At 38.6% G+C, this 17,731-nt stretch overlaps 1 protein-coding gene across 2 annotated transcripts in view; it reads right to left on the reverse strand.

Annotated features, from left to right (window-relative positions):
• The window catches only part of LOC133635174 (adhesion G-protein coupled receptor D2), a 273,122-nt gene that overhangs the window by 98,440 nt on the left and 156,951 nt on the right, over positions 1-17,731 (reverse strand). The gene's annotated exons all lie outside the window — the stretch shown is intronic.

The following is a 17,731-nucleotide window of genomic DNA, read 5'->3' on the forward strand; positions in this document are numbered from 1 at the left end:
TACATGTCCATGGTTTAATAGTATTGTTGATCTTCTGTCTATCCTTCCAGTCAGGGGTTTATTTATTTTGTTTCTATCTGCATTTGAGCCCGATGCTATCACGTTAGCTCCGTAGCTAAAGTGTTTCGCCGATGTATTGTCGTGGGGATAAAAGTCACTGTGAATGTCCATTTAAAATACAAATCCGTGATCCACAATATAAAAAGGAGAAAGTGTGGAATCCAATGAGCCCTTGTACCTAAGTTACGGTCAGAGCGAAAAAAGATATACGTCCTGCACTGCATGCTAGTCCTTCACTCTCACGTTCCTCATCCACAAATCTTTCATCCTCGCTCAAATTAATGGGATAATCGTTGCTTTCTCGGTCCGAATCTCTCTCGCTGCATTGTAAATAATAGGAAAATGTGAGCAGCCCTTCCTCCTGTGACGTCACGCTACTTCCGGTATAGGCAAGGCTTTTTTTTTCAGCGACCAAAAGTTGCGAACTTTATCGTCGTTCTCTACTAAATCCTTTCAGCAAAAATATGGCAATATCGCGAAATGATCAAGTATGACACATAGAATGGATCTGCTATCCCCGTTTAAATAAAAAAAAATCATTTCAGTAGGCCTTTGAGAGCAACGCCTCATGATGATTATGAGCATGAATTATAAGAAATTGTTTTGCATGATGATTTCACTTCTCAACGTTTCCAAAATAAGTGACGTTTCCGTCGGACTCCAGCCAAGAATGGGTCTTCAGGATGTTGTGCAAGGGGGCACTTTAGCAACAGATGTTCCCTTGTCATACTGCCGGTCTGACAGTGACGGAGTAGTAGTAGTAGTACCTTTCATAGACGGCCATGTGGCATCCTAAGACTTGCCCCCCAATATCTAGCACCACCTGCAGCATGGCCTAGCCCCAAAACACAGTGAAGACGAAGGATACCCAGGCAATATGGAGCTAATCTCATGGTCGCTCAATGCTATTGACAAAGTGTTTTCCAGCAGGCGTGTGAGCCAACCAGTCCTGATGGGACCTTTCTGGCCGACTATACGATGGACGGCTAGAACAAGTGGCGCGTCCTTTGTCTCAGCGTTTTGGATGTGGAAGATGTGATTATTTACACATCCATGGTGGTGGGCATGATTTGCCTGGGCGGTGGTCTTTTCCTGGTGTACCGCAGGCTGAGAAGGATGGGGTCGGACTTCGCTAGGAACAGGGAAGTCCTGACCGCAATCAGAAAAATTAGGTCCGATATCGCGGTGACCGAGGATGAAATGGCCTTGCTGCGTGCAGAATTCAAAAAGTCTGCTGGAGCAAAAGCTATGGAGGATGAAGAGGAAGATGAGGAATAATGAATGTCATTTCTTATTGTTCCGCAGAAGATTCACTTCCTCTGATGGAAATTTACAGCACATTCTACAAGGGCCACTTTCGGTCTGTGCGGGATTATCTGGACACTCGAACCTCAAAACTCAAAATGGATTATAATCAGACTTAAACTGGGCCATCACGTGGACATAAATGACGACATGGAAAAATTGGTTCATGAATCTGCACCAAAATAACACAAGAAGAAACATGAATTGGACATCATGTGGACTAAGAAACCAACAAAAAAAAAATAAAAATCAAACAAAATATATCCATATTGGTGTATGTATACTGACTTGTCATTATCATCCATTATCATATGTTATACTTGTTCTGAAATGGTCGTGTATCCATCAAATCTGCTGTTGAAACTTGGACTATATAACTAACATAGTATATAACCAACATATAAGTTGATTGGAAATTAGGGGCGGGACATGGATAAGCATTCTTGCTTTTTTCCCGTATCCCTTTTCGGTGGCTGTCGTTGCATGTCTGTCAAATTACAAAGACTGATGAAGTGTTGCTATATATGTATATATGTATATATAACGGATTAACTTGCTGGAATATAAAGACAATATATTTATCTGTACATTAATCTATTTATTTATATCTGCACCTTATTGCTCTTTTATCCTGCACTACCATGAGCTAATGCAGTGGTTCTCAAATGGGGGTACGCGTACCCCTGGGGGTACTTGAAGGTATGCCAAGGGGTACGTGAGATTATTTTTAAATATTCTAAAAATAGCAACAATCCAAAAGTCCTTTATAAATATATTTATTGAATAATACTTCAACAAAATATGAATGTGTTCATAAACTGAACATCAAATCAAGTAGGCTATTTCATTCATTACCATAAACTCAGAGTTTCCCCCATGCCATGATGGTTTGACCCTCACTAAAATGTCTGTCAAAAAGAACTGTGAAAAGAAATGCAACAATGCAATATTCAATGTTGACAGCTAGATTTTCTGTGGACATGTTCCATAAATATTGATGTTAAAGATGTATTTTTTTGTGAAGAAATGTTTAGAATTAAGTTCATGAATCCAGATGCATCTCTATTACAATCCCCAAACAGGGCACTTTAAGTTGATGATTACTTCTATGTGTAGAAATCTTTATTTATAATTGAATCACTTGTTTATTTTTCAACAAGTTTTTAGTTATTTTTATATCTTTTTTTCCAAATAGTTCAAGAAAGACCACTACAAATGAGCAATATTTTTGCACTGTTATACAATTTAATAAACCAGAAACTGATGACATAGGGCTGTATTTTACTTCATCTCTTTTTTTCAACCAAAAATGCTTTGCTCTGATTAGGGGGTACTTGAATTAAAAAAATGTTCACAGGGGGTACATCACTGAAAAAAGGTTGAGAACCACTGAGCTAATGCAACAAAATTGTGTTCTTATCTGTATTGTAAAGTTCAAATTTGAATGACAATAAAAGGAAGTCTAAGTCTATGTCTGTCTGCCGGAACAAATAAATTAATTAATTCATTCATTCAAGACCATCCGTGTGCCTGAATGCTGTGCCTCGATGGCTGAACATAGCGAATGGAAAGGAGACAGCTCAGATAAAAAAACACGGCTGAGAAATGACATGCTGTTAACATTTTAACAATTTTCCAGAAACTTGAACATCACTGATACATGAAGCCTAAAATTGCAGCTACAAAACACACAGACATTAGGAAATTCCACTTTTGTTTTTCCTTATTTGCTAGGCTAAGGATATGAGAAATTGCAGTTATGACATATCATCGAAATGGAATCTGAAGCAATCTTGTACTTAACTTCGAATCAATGCAGTGGTACTTCGACTTATGGGTGCCCCATCTAACAAGTTTTTTGGGATAGAAGCTGTCTCTTGGCTAATTGTTCTCATTTAGGTCGCACTCAAAAATTTGGATTATGAACATCCCCCACCGATGTCACAGTGAACCCTGTAAGATCCGGCCAAAACTCATTAGCGATAGCAAATAGCTAGCAAGACATAACTTTGTTTTTCCAACCATGTGAACGAAGAAAGTGGGTGTGAAGGACAGTGCTGACAAAGAGAGGTGGGAGACATTCAATAAAATAAATAAATAAATGATTGAAAAACATGATCTAACATGGTTCAAAAAAATCCACAGTTCGTATCTTATCACAGTTTTGTGACACGGTTTCCAGTTCAGTGTTATCCTTTTTAGCATTTACCATATCCACCTATATTTCACCATAACCAGTTCTTGTTTTGTTTTTTAGCAATTGTGTCATGAATAGTTAGAGAGCTGCCGACATGTGTTGTTTGAAATCCAGTAGATCTTCGTCAATGCACTTTTGTCTCAGCCTGATAATGTTTCATTAATGTTTGGGGTAAGGTTCTGTGCTGTTGAGACTTTTAGGACAGATAGCAGCAGATTTTCCATCTGTGGGACGACTTATAACTACTGATTTTAGAGATAACATACATTTATTGAGGTGGAGAGACTGAGGGCCCAAAACACGCAGCTCCAGCTGGGACAGGTAACCAGCGACGAGGGACTCTTGTCGGTTTGGGGACTTCATTGAAGTACAAAATCAGTCAGTGATAGTTGTTTGTCTGGACTTAAATTGTTTTGCTGAGGAATTGTGAGTTGTTTTTTTATAGGGGTTGGCGATGCACTTGGACGCGTCCAATATCTCCCCCGTGCTTGGAAATTTGCACCAGACTACGAGGTGAGAGAGAAACCATATCTCGATTATTCTGTATGTCTTAAAGGTCAAAACATGTTGACAATAAAGAATCACTGAAGTCCTTGATGGCAAATATGGATAAACAGAAATGTTATGTGCCACTGTCACGGTCACCTGTGGTCCTTTTTTCTGGCTGGGACTAAATGCACATAACAGCTGGTGAATGTGTTTTGATGTGAACAGACATATTTTCTTCAAACTTTACTCGTGTAGATTGACATTTCTTTAACACCAGTGTGGAGGAAATACGCACTTCTTAAAATACCCATTGTTTATTTCCTGCTTGGAGCAGATGTTGTGATTGTAAATGCAGATGTAATTGTTTCTATAGAGTGATTGTTGCTTAACCACCTCCTCGTCATTCAAAAACTATAATATTTAAAATTCTAACAAAATCATCAGAATCCTGGAGATTTGTATCCTTACTCGGGATGTCGTTGGACAAGGGAATATCCAGAGTCTTTCAGTATTGGCAGATCTAACAAAGTGGTCCCATACAACGGACATACAATATACAATGCCACGGATACATCCTCTACCTCTGCCTGTAAGTTGAACAGCACACACACTCCCCAGAGCCCTAAAAAACAGTCTGCAGACTCAGGAGTGTTTTCCACTAGGGCTCCAGTAATCTGGCATACCCTACCAGGCACAGTTAGAGATGTTACCTCAGCATTTAAGTCCCGCATTAAAACTCATTTATATACCCCAGCCTTTAAATAGACTCCTTTTTAGACCAGTTGATCTGCGGCTTTTCTGCCCTGTCCCTCCTCTCCTGCCTTGAGAGAGTACCAGGTGGCCACGGTTCATTTCTGGCGAGGTACCAGTCTGGAGGAGGTGATAGGTAACCCGAATTGAGGCCCGAGATGGACCACTCTTCCATGCACATCTACAGACCTCTCTGCGTAGCTGACTGGATGAGCCTAGATCAGGGGTCGGCAACCCAAAACGTTGAAAGAGCCATATTGGACAAAAAAATACAAAAAAACAATCTGTCTGGAGCCGCAAAAAAAAAAGCTGTATAGAAGTCTTATAATGAAGGCAACACAAGTGTCTATATTAGCTACATTAGCCTACTATCAAAATGACTATGTGTCGCAGGCTGAAGCAAATCTTTGTTGACAGAAATGTTGAAGTTTAATATTTATTCTACACATTTTTACAACATTAGGAACCATTAGTAAATCAGAGGCTACTCAGAAGGTGAGATAAATCCTGGAAATGACTGGCTTTTAATGGCCAAAAGTATAGATGTGTGTGTCCAAGTTAAAGGAAACGGCAGCCTGTCTTCTTTTGACATATTTATTACAATCTTTGGCAAGCTAGGTAATGTTTGCTGTGGTCTGGAACAAATGGCACACAAACAACTATGTGAAATGCAGCCAATAATACATACAGATAATGTGTCATTAGACTTGCAAAATTACATACAAAGAGAATAAAAGTAAATTACATTAAATGCGCTCAAATATACCTACAAATGAGGCATAATGAGCTAGCCTAAATAGCATGTTAGCATTGATTGGCTTGCAGTCATGCACTGACCAAATACGCCTGATTAACACTCCAACAAGTCAATAACATCAACAAAGCGCACCTTTGTGCATTCACGCACAGTATAAAACTTTTGGTGGACAAAATGAGACGAAGAAGGAGTGGTAGATTTGACATGTAAACAAACGTTTGCGTCACAGTCCACACTATGGTGAGTTCAAGAATCGCCGAAATTAGTAGGACACCAAATTAGTAGGTTCACCAAATACTCTCATCAGTGAAGCAAACACACAAACATATTAAACAGTGAGCTTTGTAACAATTGGGAAGGTTTATGTCATGTTTTTCCTCAAACAAAAAACATACTGAAACAAAAAAATCCATCCATCCATCCATCCATCCATTTTCTACCGCTTGTCCCTTTTTGGGGTCGCGGGGGGTCGCTGGAGCCTATCTCAGCTGCATTCGGGCGGGAGGCGGGGTACACCCTGGACAAGTCGCCACATCATCACAGGGCCAACACAGATAGACAAAAAAATAATTTTCCCCCATTTTTTTTCCATTTTCCATCCTTTTTTAAAAAATGCTCCAGGGAGCCACTAGGGCGGCACTAAAGAGCCGCATGAAGATACACTTCCCCCCGTGATTATCTGTTGATTTCTCGATGGACTGGACTCTCCTTTTATCTAATAATTTAACAACCAATTAATCTAACTATATCAATTTAACAATTCAATAACTGTACCAACTTGACACCTATTGCAGCCGGTCACCCTGGAAGTGGGGTCCCTACATTTGCAATCCCTTCTCAAGGTTTCTTCCTTTTCCCCATTTGTTTTTTTTTTTTTAGTTTATATCAGGGGATATCGTTATGAGTTTGTGAAGCCCTTTGAGGCTGTCAGAAAATTTTTACGTAAATTATCAAAAAACTTTCCGTTCTCTGAGTTCCCAGTGAACAGACAAAAGCTGTCTTTGTTGTACCAAGCCAAAGGCTTGTAAAATTCCATTGTGTACGATGGGAGGAGACGGGAGGGGTTATCTATTGTGATCCAAGACTTGCCCAAGCTCGATCCAGGACCAGTCCAAGCCCGAGGCATCTTTTTCTTTTGTGTTAATGTGACCGAAAACAATGGCTGTTTACATACCCCCCATTCCTTTAGAAACAGCTGTTGTTATGTAAACAGGGAAAATCCGAATAAAAGAGGTGACGTGAACCTTTTTTCGTTAGAGTGTGGGTGACAGTGTAAGAGGTTACAGGTCGACACGTTTCTCCTCAATTGAGCCAAATTTAATTCTGCCTCTGTTTAATTCCTTGCTTCTTGTCTCGTTTAATAGATGGCATCAGTGTTTGAACCTGACAGAGGCACTTGTGATTAAGGGTTATATTAATAAAATTGGATTGATTGATTGTATGATCCATTGAAATACAGAGAGGATATTGCTGGTGTACTTTATCCACATAATTCAATAATATCTCAAGAGAAGGGTTTGATATACAGTACATGAATACTGTAGTAAAAGGCTATGACTGCATATACAGTCGCGATCAAAAGTTTACATACACTTGTAAAAAATATAATGTCATGGCTGTCTTGAGTTTCCAATAATTTCTACAACTCTTATTTTTTTGTAATAGAGTGATTGGAGCACATACTTGTTGGTCACAAAAAACATTCATGAAGTTTGGTTATTTTATGAATTTATTATGGGTCTACTGAAAATGTGACCAACTCTGCTGGGTCATAAGTATATTAACAGTAATGTTAATATTTGGTTACATGTCCCTTGGCAAGTTTCACTGCAATTAGGCGCTTTTGGTAGCCATCCACAAGCTTCTGGTTGAATTTTTGACCACTCCTCTTGACAAAATTGGTGCAGTTCAGCTAAATTTGTTGGTTTTCTGACATGGAATTTACACTCCTGCGCGCGCTCTGAGGTCCGAGAGCCAGCTCCAGCTCGTGGTGCCCAAGACCAGACTTAAATCCAGGGGAGACAGGGCCTTCTCTGTAGTCGGCCCTAAGCTCTGGAACACTCTGCCCCTCCATGTTCAAACTGCTCCCACAGTGGAGTGTTTTAAGTCTCGTTTTAAGACCCACTTTTATTCTTTGGCTTTTAACACTACGTGAGTTGTGTGGTCCTCTGTCCTCTGTTGTACTCTGTGCTTTTTATACATTTTGATTTCTATTTACTGTTTTAATTGGTTTTACCCTTTAAAATCGTTTTTAATCATATTTATTTTTATATTGTCTTTATATTGGTTTTATATATATATATATATATATATATATATATATATTTTTATTCAGTCATTGGTGGAGCTAAGGATAATATTTGAGTATTGTTTTTAATATTGTTTTTAATATTGTTTTTAATATTTTTGTGCAGCACTTTGGAAACATATTTGTTGTTTAAACGTGCTATATAAATAAAGTGGATTGGATGGACTTGTTTCTTCAGCATTGTCCACACGTATAAGTCAGGACTTTGGGAAGGCCATTCTAAAACCTTAATTCTAGCCTGATGTAGCCATTCCTTTACCACTTTTGACGTGTGTTTGGGGTCATTGTCCTGTTGGAACACCCAACTGCGCCCAAGACCCAACCTCCGGGATGATGATTTTAGGTTGTCCTGAATAATTTGGAGGTAATCCTCCTTTTTCATTGTCCCATTTAAAGCATCAGTTCCATTGGCAGCAAAACAGGCCCAGAGCCTAATACTACCACCACCATGCTTGACGGTGGGCATGCTGTTCCTGGGATTTTCTCCTCCAAACATATTGCTGGGTATTGTGGCCAAACAGCTCAATATGTGTTTAATCTGAAAATTATGTTCTTTACAAGTCTATGTAAAGTTTTGATCGCAACTGTAACTATAATGTGATAAAGGAGATTTGTCTGGAATGCTACCCTAAATTCCTACAGGCACCAGGTCCAGTTGTGTGTGTGGTTTCCAGAAAGTTCCTCCGGAGTAAAAGTCTCATGCTTTTAGTCTGAGTCAAAAGAACAATCAAGAGTCAACAAACACGCAGCGCCTTTAAACCACCGGCACCACCAATGGAACATCAGCACTGACATCAGTATGTCTGACACATGCTAAGGAGACGACTTCCAGACCTCGCAGTCCCTCAGACCCGTTTGTATAATAGCCTTATTGCACCATGCTGAATGGCGAGGGTCTTTCTGCGTGAAGCAATAAATAAATAAGCAGATAAATAGATGAATAACCCAGAAGAATGGGAGCCCGTGTAGCTTGGCCATCCATCATACATCCTATTACCACGCACTCAGCGGCACCTGCAGTATGTATAATGCAGTCAACCTTTGTAAGCAGATACAAATTCAGCGTGTTTCCGCCTCAATTTGTTATATCTGACAATGCCACAGCGTGCTCTGTTGTTTCTCTGAATTATGAATAGGTTGCGGCTGTGACAGCGCAGCGTTGTTATGCAGAACAGCCGCGTAAAACACATTTCAGTTTACGCTTTGCAGCGGCTGGGCAAATATGCATAAACAGTTTCCCTTAAAGCCACTTAAGAACCACCAAATGGGCTCGATATTTCATTTTCTGATTTGTTTCATTTGATATGATGGATTTCAAAACGCCGGCGCATACTACGGCTGCAGAAAATACAGTTGGTACAGATGATCAAAGGAATCGGTTGGGATTTTTGACATGATTATGAGAAATGTAATACCGGAGCAAGAGCAATTACCATTTCAAGCCAAATCCCGGCCATTTAGTCATTTTTGTTGGAATTTATAACACTTGGACTTACAAACGTTACCAGTACTGTTCCCAAAAGTACATGCTAAAGAATGAAAAACTATCTTGTAAGTGCAAATAAACAAATCTGATGGAAGAGTAGCAGAGAGCAAAGGGGAAACCAAGTCGGAGTGAGGACCAGGAATGTAAATACATCGCAAACCGATCGCACATTTTACAAGCGACCTGTTTGTTTGAGTATTTACGCTATGAGGCTACAATCAAGCCCTCAATACTTTGGCCCACATCACAACAGCCCATTTGAGGGCCACACATGCCCTTTAACCGACCAAAGCCAGCAAAAATACACTCACACCAGTTGTATCCCTTATTTGCCAATCACTTTGAAATGCAAAAAGGATGCAGAAGAGGAGGGAGTTGTAGGAACCTTTTTTTTTTTCCACTTGGCTGAACTTTTTAGCCCTATTTGGTAAGACCAGATGTAGAATTAGTGCACATCACTTTTCATCAGAAAGACAATGAACACTGCTGGTCACAAGCCAAATACCACAGGAACACATGGACTCAGCACCTGCATTGAGCATTTTTTTCTGTTGTGGTAATTAGGAATGTGATGTAACTTACCTTCCGCAGCGGCAAATGTATTCTTCTTTTTCATCCGGAAGGTGTCGAAACATCACTGATATTTTCAAACTATTTGGAATTTTGAAACAGGATATATTTTCTATCATGTCTATTCAACCTATATTCCATTGAATAGACTGCAAAGACAAGATACTTAACGTTCGGACTGGTAAACATTGTTATTTGTTGCAAATATTAGCTCATTTGGAGTTTGACGCCTGCAACCTGTTTCAAAAAAGCTGGCACAAGTGGCAAAAAAGACTGAGAAAGTTGAGGAATGCTCATCAAACACTTATTTGGAACATCCCACGGGTGAACAGGCTAATTGGGAACAGGTGGGTGCCATGATTGGGTATAAAAGCAGCTTCAATTAAATGTTTAGTCATTCACAAACAAGGATGGGGCGAGGGTCACCACTTTGTGAACAAATGCGTGAGCAAATTGTCAAACAGTTTAAGAACAACATTTCTAAAAGAGCTATTGCGAGGAATTTATGGATTTCACCATCTACGGTCCGTAATATCCTTAAAAGGCTCACAGAATCTGGCGAAATCACTGCACATAAGCAGCAAGGCCGAAAACTAACATTAAATGTCTGTGACCTTCGATCCCTCAGGCGGTACTGCATTAAAAAACGACATCAGTGTGTAAAGGATATCACCACATGGGCTCAGGAACACTTCAGAAAACCACTGTCCCTAACTACAGTTTGTCGCTACATCTGTAAGTGCAAGTTAAAACTCTACTATGCAAAGCAAAAGCCATTTATCAACAACACCCAAAAACGCCGTCTAAGATGGACTGATGCAAAGTGTAAACGTGGTCTGTGGTCTGACGAGTCCACATTTCAAATTGTTTTTGGAAACTGTGGACGTCGTGTCCTCCGGACCAAAGAAGAAAAGAACCATCCTGCTTGTTATAGGCGCAAAGTTGAAAAGGCAGCATCTGTGATGGTATGGGGGTGTATTAGTGCCCAAGACATGGGTAACTTACACATCTGCGAAGGCACCAGTAATGCTGAAAGGTACATACAGGTTTTGGAGCAACATATGTTGCCATCCAAGCAACGTTACCATGGACGCCCCTGCTTATTTCAGCAAGACAATGCCGAGCCACGTGTTACAACAGCGTGGCTTCATAGTAAAAGAGTGCGGGTACTAGACTGGCCTGCCTGTAGTCCAGACCTGTCTCCCATTGAAAATGTGTGGCGCAATATGAAGCCTAAATAAAATACCACAATGGAGACCCCCGGACTGTTGAACAACTTAAGCTGTACATCAAGCAAGAATAGGAAATAATTCCACCTGAGAAGCTTAAAAAATTGGTCTCCTCAGTTCCCAAACGTTTACTGAGTGTTGTTAAAAGGAAAGGCCATGTAACACAGTGGTAAAAATGCCCCTGTGCCAACTTTTTTGCAATATGTTGCTGCCATTAAATTCTAAGTTAATGATTATTTGCAAAAAAAAACATTAAGTTTCTCAGTTGGAACATTAAATATCTTGTCTTTGCAGTCTATTCAATTGAGTATAAGTTGAAAAGGATCTGCAAATCATTGTATTCTGTTTTTATTTATGAATTACACAATGTGCCAACTTCACTGGGTTTGGGTTTTGTAGCATAATCAGATTTAGAGTTTAAAAAGACTGAAATGTGGGTTTATTTTGAGAGTTACTACAAGCAAATGTCACCAATTGGGAAGCATGGCCCATTTAGTCTCAAGACATGCAAAATAAATTGCATATAAAGTAGTGCTGGCAAACGATTGCATTTTTTTTTGTCAGATTAATCACACTTTTGCATTTTAATTAATCACAGTAAATTACTTTGGTGCATAAATTAAATTAACTTTAAAAAAAAGAGCCCAACAGTATGACAAAAATGCAAAAAAAATGTTTACATTTTATTAGTCACTTTTATGTCATTTTTATGAAATGTAACTTTAAATTAAATGTTGACCCTAAATGTTATATTTAAATGTTAAGTCCTAATCTAAATGTTAAATCTAAATGTTGACACTAACTCCAAATGTTGAATCTAAATCTGAACGTTAAATCTAAATGTTGAATCTAAATCCACATGCTGAATCTAAATCCAAATGTAAAAGTTAAATATAGACCTTAAAGTTAAATCTAAATCTAAATGTTAAATCTAAATCTTAAATCTAAACCTAACTGTTAACTCTAAATGATAAATCTAAATCTTAACTATTTTTTATTTAAAGGTAACTCATTTAGATTTAGATTTAATATTTGGGTTTAGATTTGACATTTAGATTTAACATCTAGATTTAAATTTAACATTTAGATTCAAAATTTAACACATGTTCAGATTTAGATTTAAGATTTAGATTTAGATTTAACATTTAGATATAGATTTAACATTTAGATTTAACATTTAGATTTACCATTTAAATGTAGATTTTTTATTTTTTTTTACACATTTAACAACCTAAATGTGATGAAAATGAGCTAATGTGAGAAAAGTGTGTTAACTGTAATAAATACTGTATATCTGCTAAAAAAAAAAAGTGGGACTTATATTTTACAAACTTGCTGATGAGTTTATCTAAAGTCCCTGGGCTAAGGAAGCATGTGCGGTCCTAATAAAATGTGTGATTAATCTGTGTTCATACAAAATTAATGCAATAATGATTTATTGGTTAGTCTCATGACTTAAAGCTGGGGTATCCAAACTTTTTCCACTGAGGGCCGCACACTGACAAATCAAAGCAGGCGGGGGCCATTTTGATATTTGTTATTTTAAAAACCAATACAATATATGTATAACAAATATACTGTACATGTAGGCCTCCACTCAGGCTTGATCCCGGGGACCCCAAAGGGTTTTGCTCAAAAAAAATATTAAAAATGTGTCATTATTCAGTATTATTATTTTTATTATTATTCAAGTTTTAAATCTCTAGATCAACATTAGGTCTATCTGTCAATATAATGTTTTTAAAGATTTAAGTTGTATGCTCTTTTTGTCAAAGAAAACCCCTTTTTTTTATGGAAAAAACACAAAATATGCAATATTTTCACCCAATATTTTTTTTTAAATGGAATATTTGAGATTATAAAATAATTTGAGCCTTAAAAAGGTAAATAACTCATAACACCATTGATTTTAATTCATTATTATTTTTTGAGCAATGACACTTAAAAACAAATCACACTAAAATTATTGGGGATCCATAAGGGATCATTAAAGTGTTAAAAAAATAAATTATAAAAGTTTTTTACTGTTTACTTTTAACACAATAATCTCGAGATCAACTTCAGATCTATCCGTCAATTATAAGTTTTATTGTTGTTTATGTTTTTTGTTTGTTCGTTTTAGGCCCTTCTTTAAAAAAAAACAGCTCCGTTTTTTATATGGCAAACAAAATATGCAACATTTTCCCCAAAAAATATCTCAAAGTGGAATATTTAACGTGACGTAATTGGAGCCTTCAATAGGTCAATAATTCATAATGACATTGATTTTGATACATTATTATTTTTTAAAGAAAGAAACAGCCTGCATGGCAGCTTTGTGTTATTAAGAGTAAACATTGCTACATTTTCTTGTTACATTTCACCTGTTTGCTCTTTTCTACCACTTTTTACGTTTTAAAATTTTTTAAATCGTATTTTTAAAATGTGCCGTGGGGCCGTTAAAACATGACCTGCGGGCCGCAAATGGCCCCCGGGCCGCACTTTGGACACCCCTGACTTAAAGTGTTCATTTTGACAGACCTAATACAAAAATACAGTAGCCTACATTGGCACTACTACTTGGTCTGGACTCTTTGTCTTCAATATATTCATCTTCAGAAAATGATACGACTCGACATTTAACCTTGTCAATATTGCAGAGTAATTTTCACGGTGTCTGTTCCACAAAGCGGAGCCGCACATGGAGAAACGGTACCCAGATGACACTGTCATTACACAATTTTTGTGGAGCAATGGGCTCCTGTTGCATGTCAATGTATCGGGCTAAATATGCGTGACAAGTTGCGCTGTGTCAGAGTGGGGCTACAAAGGTAGGCGAGAAGGGTGGGGTCAACCTCCACCCCCCCCCCCCCCCCCAACCCCGAAACAATCTGTGTGCAAAAGATGCATGCGGCCACTTTAGAGACAAGGCCTCACATTTGCGAAGGATGCAAAAGAACACATGTTAGGGAAAGAGGGGAGAGTGTCAGATGTCAGCAGCGTGCAGGCATATGGTTCCTACAAGGTGACTTCCAGAAACTGGAAATGACAACAAGGATCTGGTTTGCCCAGATACATTTGACAGGACCAGAGATTAGATGCATGTTTTTTATGTGATATGAATGGGAAACAAATTGTTCAATAATAACAAAAATAATATTAATTTTGTTTCTCAAGATTGCATTATGATTACTTTTGAGAGGAGCACTACACTCCTTTTGTTGGATTTTTTTATTTGTCTTAAGTGGAGGACAATTCGCTTTTACCTTATTGATTCGTTAGCTGCTGCTTAAGGTAATTCATTGTCACGTTGGCCATAGGGTAGCCCCGAAAAGCCAATAATTAGCTGTGAGCGGTTTTCCGCCTGGTGCTATTGTTTGACTTGTCTCCATTTAATAGTGTAACATTATTTTTGGACAGTGAAAAGTGCACAGGACAAAAACTGCTTTTTCCCCAAATTACATCCATGCGTCTGTGTGTGTGTGTGTGTGTGTGTGTGTGTGTGTGTGTGTGTGTGTGTGTGTGTGTGTGTGTGTGTGTGTGTGTGTGTGTGTGTGTGTGTGTGTGTGTGTGTGTGTGTGTGTGTGTGTGTGTGTGTGTGTGTGTGTGTGTGTGTGTGTGTGTTCTGGCAATGCTTACTTAATGGGGACATCGCTCTGTTTACACAGTCACCTTTAGGGGACCTCTGACGATAGCTGTTTGTAGTACTTTCTATCGTAATGTTTTTCATACAATATTTCTCATCAAAAAGTTTCTTTTTCTTTTTTTAAAAGGCATGTTAACCCTTGTGTGGTGTCCGGGTCTGTGGGACCCGTTTTCATTTTTTATTAAAAGAAAAATTATACAATTAATTAATTTTTCAAACTGAGACTCACAGACTTTGTCTCATTTTCTGTGAAGAACATATATCAGAATACATATTTAATGACCACACACCATACACCCCCTCTACACATTTCTATTATATATAAGATGTCCGGGGCCACTGGACCCGGGGCTAATAGAAGTGTGGAAATTGATGTTCTGTGAACCACACGCAGCCACCCCCACACACACACACACACACACACACACACACACACACACACACACACACACACACACACACACACACACACACAGTAGGCCTAGACAGGAGGAGGACAGAGTGTAGGTACACAGAACATCAGAGGGTCAAATGTGCGAGGAAATGAGAGCAGACAGTGTTGACAAACAATGTTGCAACCTTGTGTGGGAACCGCAGGTGCAGAAACACAAAAGACGAATCCCTGTGGGATGCAGAAACTGGCTGGGTTTTGCATAATAGTGTGAAACAAAACGCCAGATAAAATGTCTGCTAAAGGGTGCCATTTTGCGGTCCTTATACACACACCATAATAATACTTGTATCTCTGACAATCCATCAAGCGGTGCGGCTTCAAAGTCATACTAAAACATTTTGACAGATTTATGAGCGCCGTGTGTAAATTTCTTTATTTTCAATGGAACATTTCAAGTTTTGGTGTTGTTTACTGGCGTCATATTGCAGTCTATCAATCAATCAATCAATGTTTATTTATATAGCCCTAAATCACAAGTGTCTCAAAGGGCTGCACAAGCCACAACGACATCCTCGGTACAGAGCCCACATACGGGCAAGGAAAACTCACCCCAGTGGGACGTCAATGTGAATGAACACGTATCTCTTACGTGTGACTACCATCTACTGGTCACACTTATCATTACACCATGTACCAAATAAAATTGCTTCGAGGTCGGTAAGCACAACCAGAATTATTCCGTACATTATGTTTATGGTTATAAGGCGCACTGTCGATTTTTGAGAAAATGAAAGGATTTTAAGTGTGCCTTATAGTCCGAAAAAAACGGTGTGTGTGGGTGTGTGTATATATATATATATATATATATATATATATATATATATATATATATATATATATATATATATATATATATATATATATATATATATATATATATATATACATACACTAGTATTTATTTTAAATATCAAAACCTTTACGGAACCGAACTATATACACTATATTGCCAAAAGTATTTGGCCACCTGCCTTTACTCACATATGAACTTGAAGTGCCATCCCATGGATACCAAAATGTTTTGTTATCCTGGAGCATTCAAAGTTCCTTTCACTGGAACTAAGGGGCCAAGCCCAACTCCTGAAAAACCAACCCCATATCCTAATTCCTCATCCACCAAATTTCCCACTCGGCACAATGCAGTCCAAACCCAGACTGGTCCATCAGATTGCCAGATGGAAAAGCGTGATTCATCAGTCCAGAGAAGGCGTCTCCACTGCTCTAGAGTCCAGTGGCGACGTGCTTTACACCACTGCATCCCACGCTTTGCATTGGACTTGGTGATGTGTGGCTTAGATGCAGCTGTTCGGCCATGGAAACCCATTCCATGAAGCTCTCTGCGTACTGTACGTGGGCTAATTGGAAGGTCACATGAAGTTTGGAGCTCTGTAGCAACTGACTGTGCAGAAAGTCTCTGCACTATGCGCTTCAGCATCCGCTGACCCCTCTCTGTCAGTTTACGTGGCCTACCACTTGGTGGCTGAGTTGCTGTTGTTCCCAAACTCTCCACTTTTCTTATAATAAAGATGACTTTGGAATATTTAGGAGCGAGGAAATTTCACGGCTGGATTTGTTGCATGCTGGAAATCACTGAGAGCGGCCCATTCTTTCACAAATGTTTGTAGAAACAGTCTCCATGCCGAAGTGCTTGATTTTATACACCGGGCCAAGTGGCAATATGGTGTATGTGTTTGCATTTTCTGCATCGCTGTCCTGATATAAGAAATAGGCATTAGATTTAGTCATATTAGGTTTTGTCATGATGCTTAGTTATTGTGTATTGTAGGCACAAACTTGCCTGTGTGTGCATGCGTGTGTATGCATATGTGTCCCTGACACATTTAATATACAGCAAAGGTCCTTACTGTACTGTACGTCTGAGCGCTCTGCCATAAAGCCAGTCAATCATGCACATGCAATTTGCATGTGGTAGCATTGAGACGGGAGTGGATTGAAGCAGCAAATGGTCTGGATAATCTAATCGGGCAAACATTTATTTTAGTGATTGTGTTACATTAAACACATTATTTGTGACGCAAGGCCTCATCCGTCTGGTTAAAGCGGGGCCTCGTTGGCATAAATGTGACATCGGCAGTGACACTAACTACTGTGCACTGAGTGAGTGAGCAAGGCATTAGGAGTGTCGAGAACCATGCAAACCCCCCGCTGAAGAAACGTTATTTCTTGAGGCACACCTGTACCACAGACACAGTTACCGGTACGTCAAAACCATGACACACACCCTGTGCTAATAGATATTTTGTATCATGATTACACACGTGTATCAGAAGATAATGATTGTAACAACTAATTTCAATCTGAACATTTGTATATGCTCAGAAATGGCATTTTATTTAATGCTGTCAATTGATATTTTAGATTAATCACACTTCTTAATTTTGATTAATGGCGATTAATATGTACATATATGTGTATATATGCACACATATATATATATATATATATATGTGTATATATGCACACATATATATATATATATA

This window comes from Entelurus aequoreus, linkage group LG19 (genome assembly GCF_033978785.1).
Source record: "Entelurus aequoreus isolate RoL-2023_Sb linkage group LG19, RoL_Eaeq_v1.1, whole genome shotgun sequence".
NCBI classification, from domain to species: Eukaryota; Metazoa; Chordata; class Actinopteri; order Syngnathiformes; family Syngnathidae; genus Entelurus; species Entelurus aequoreus.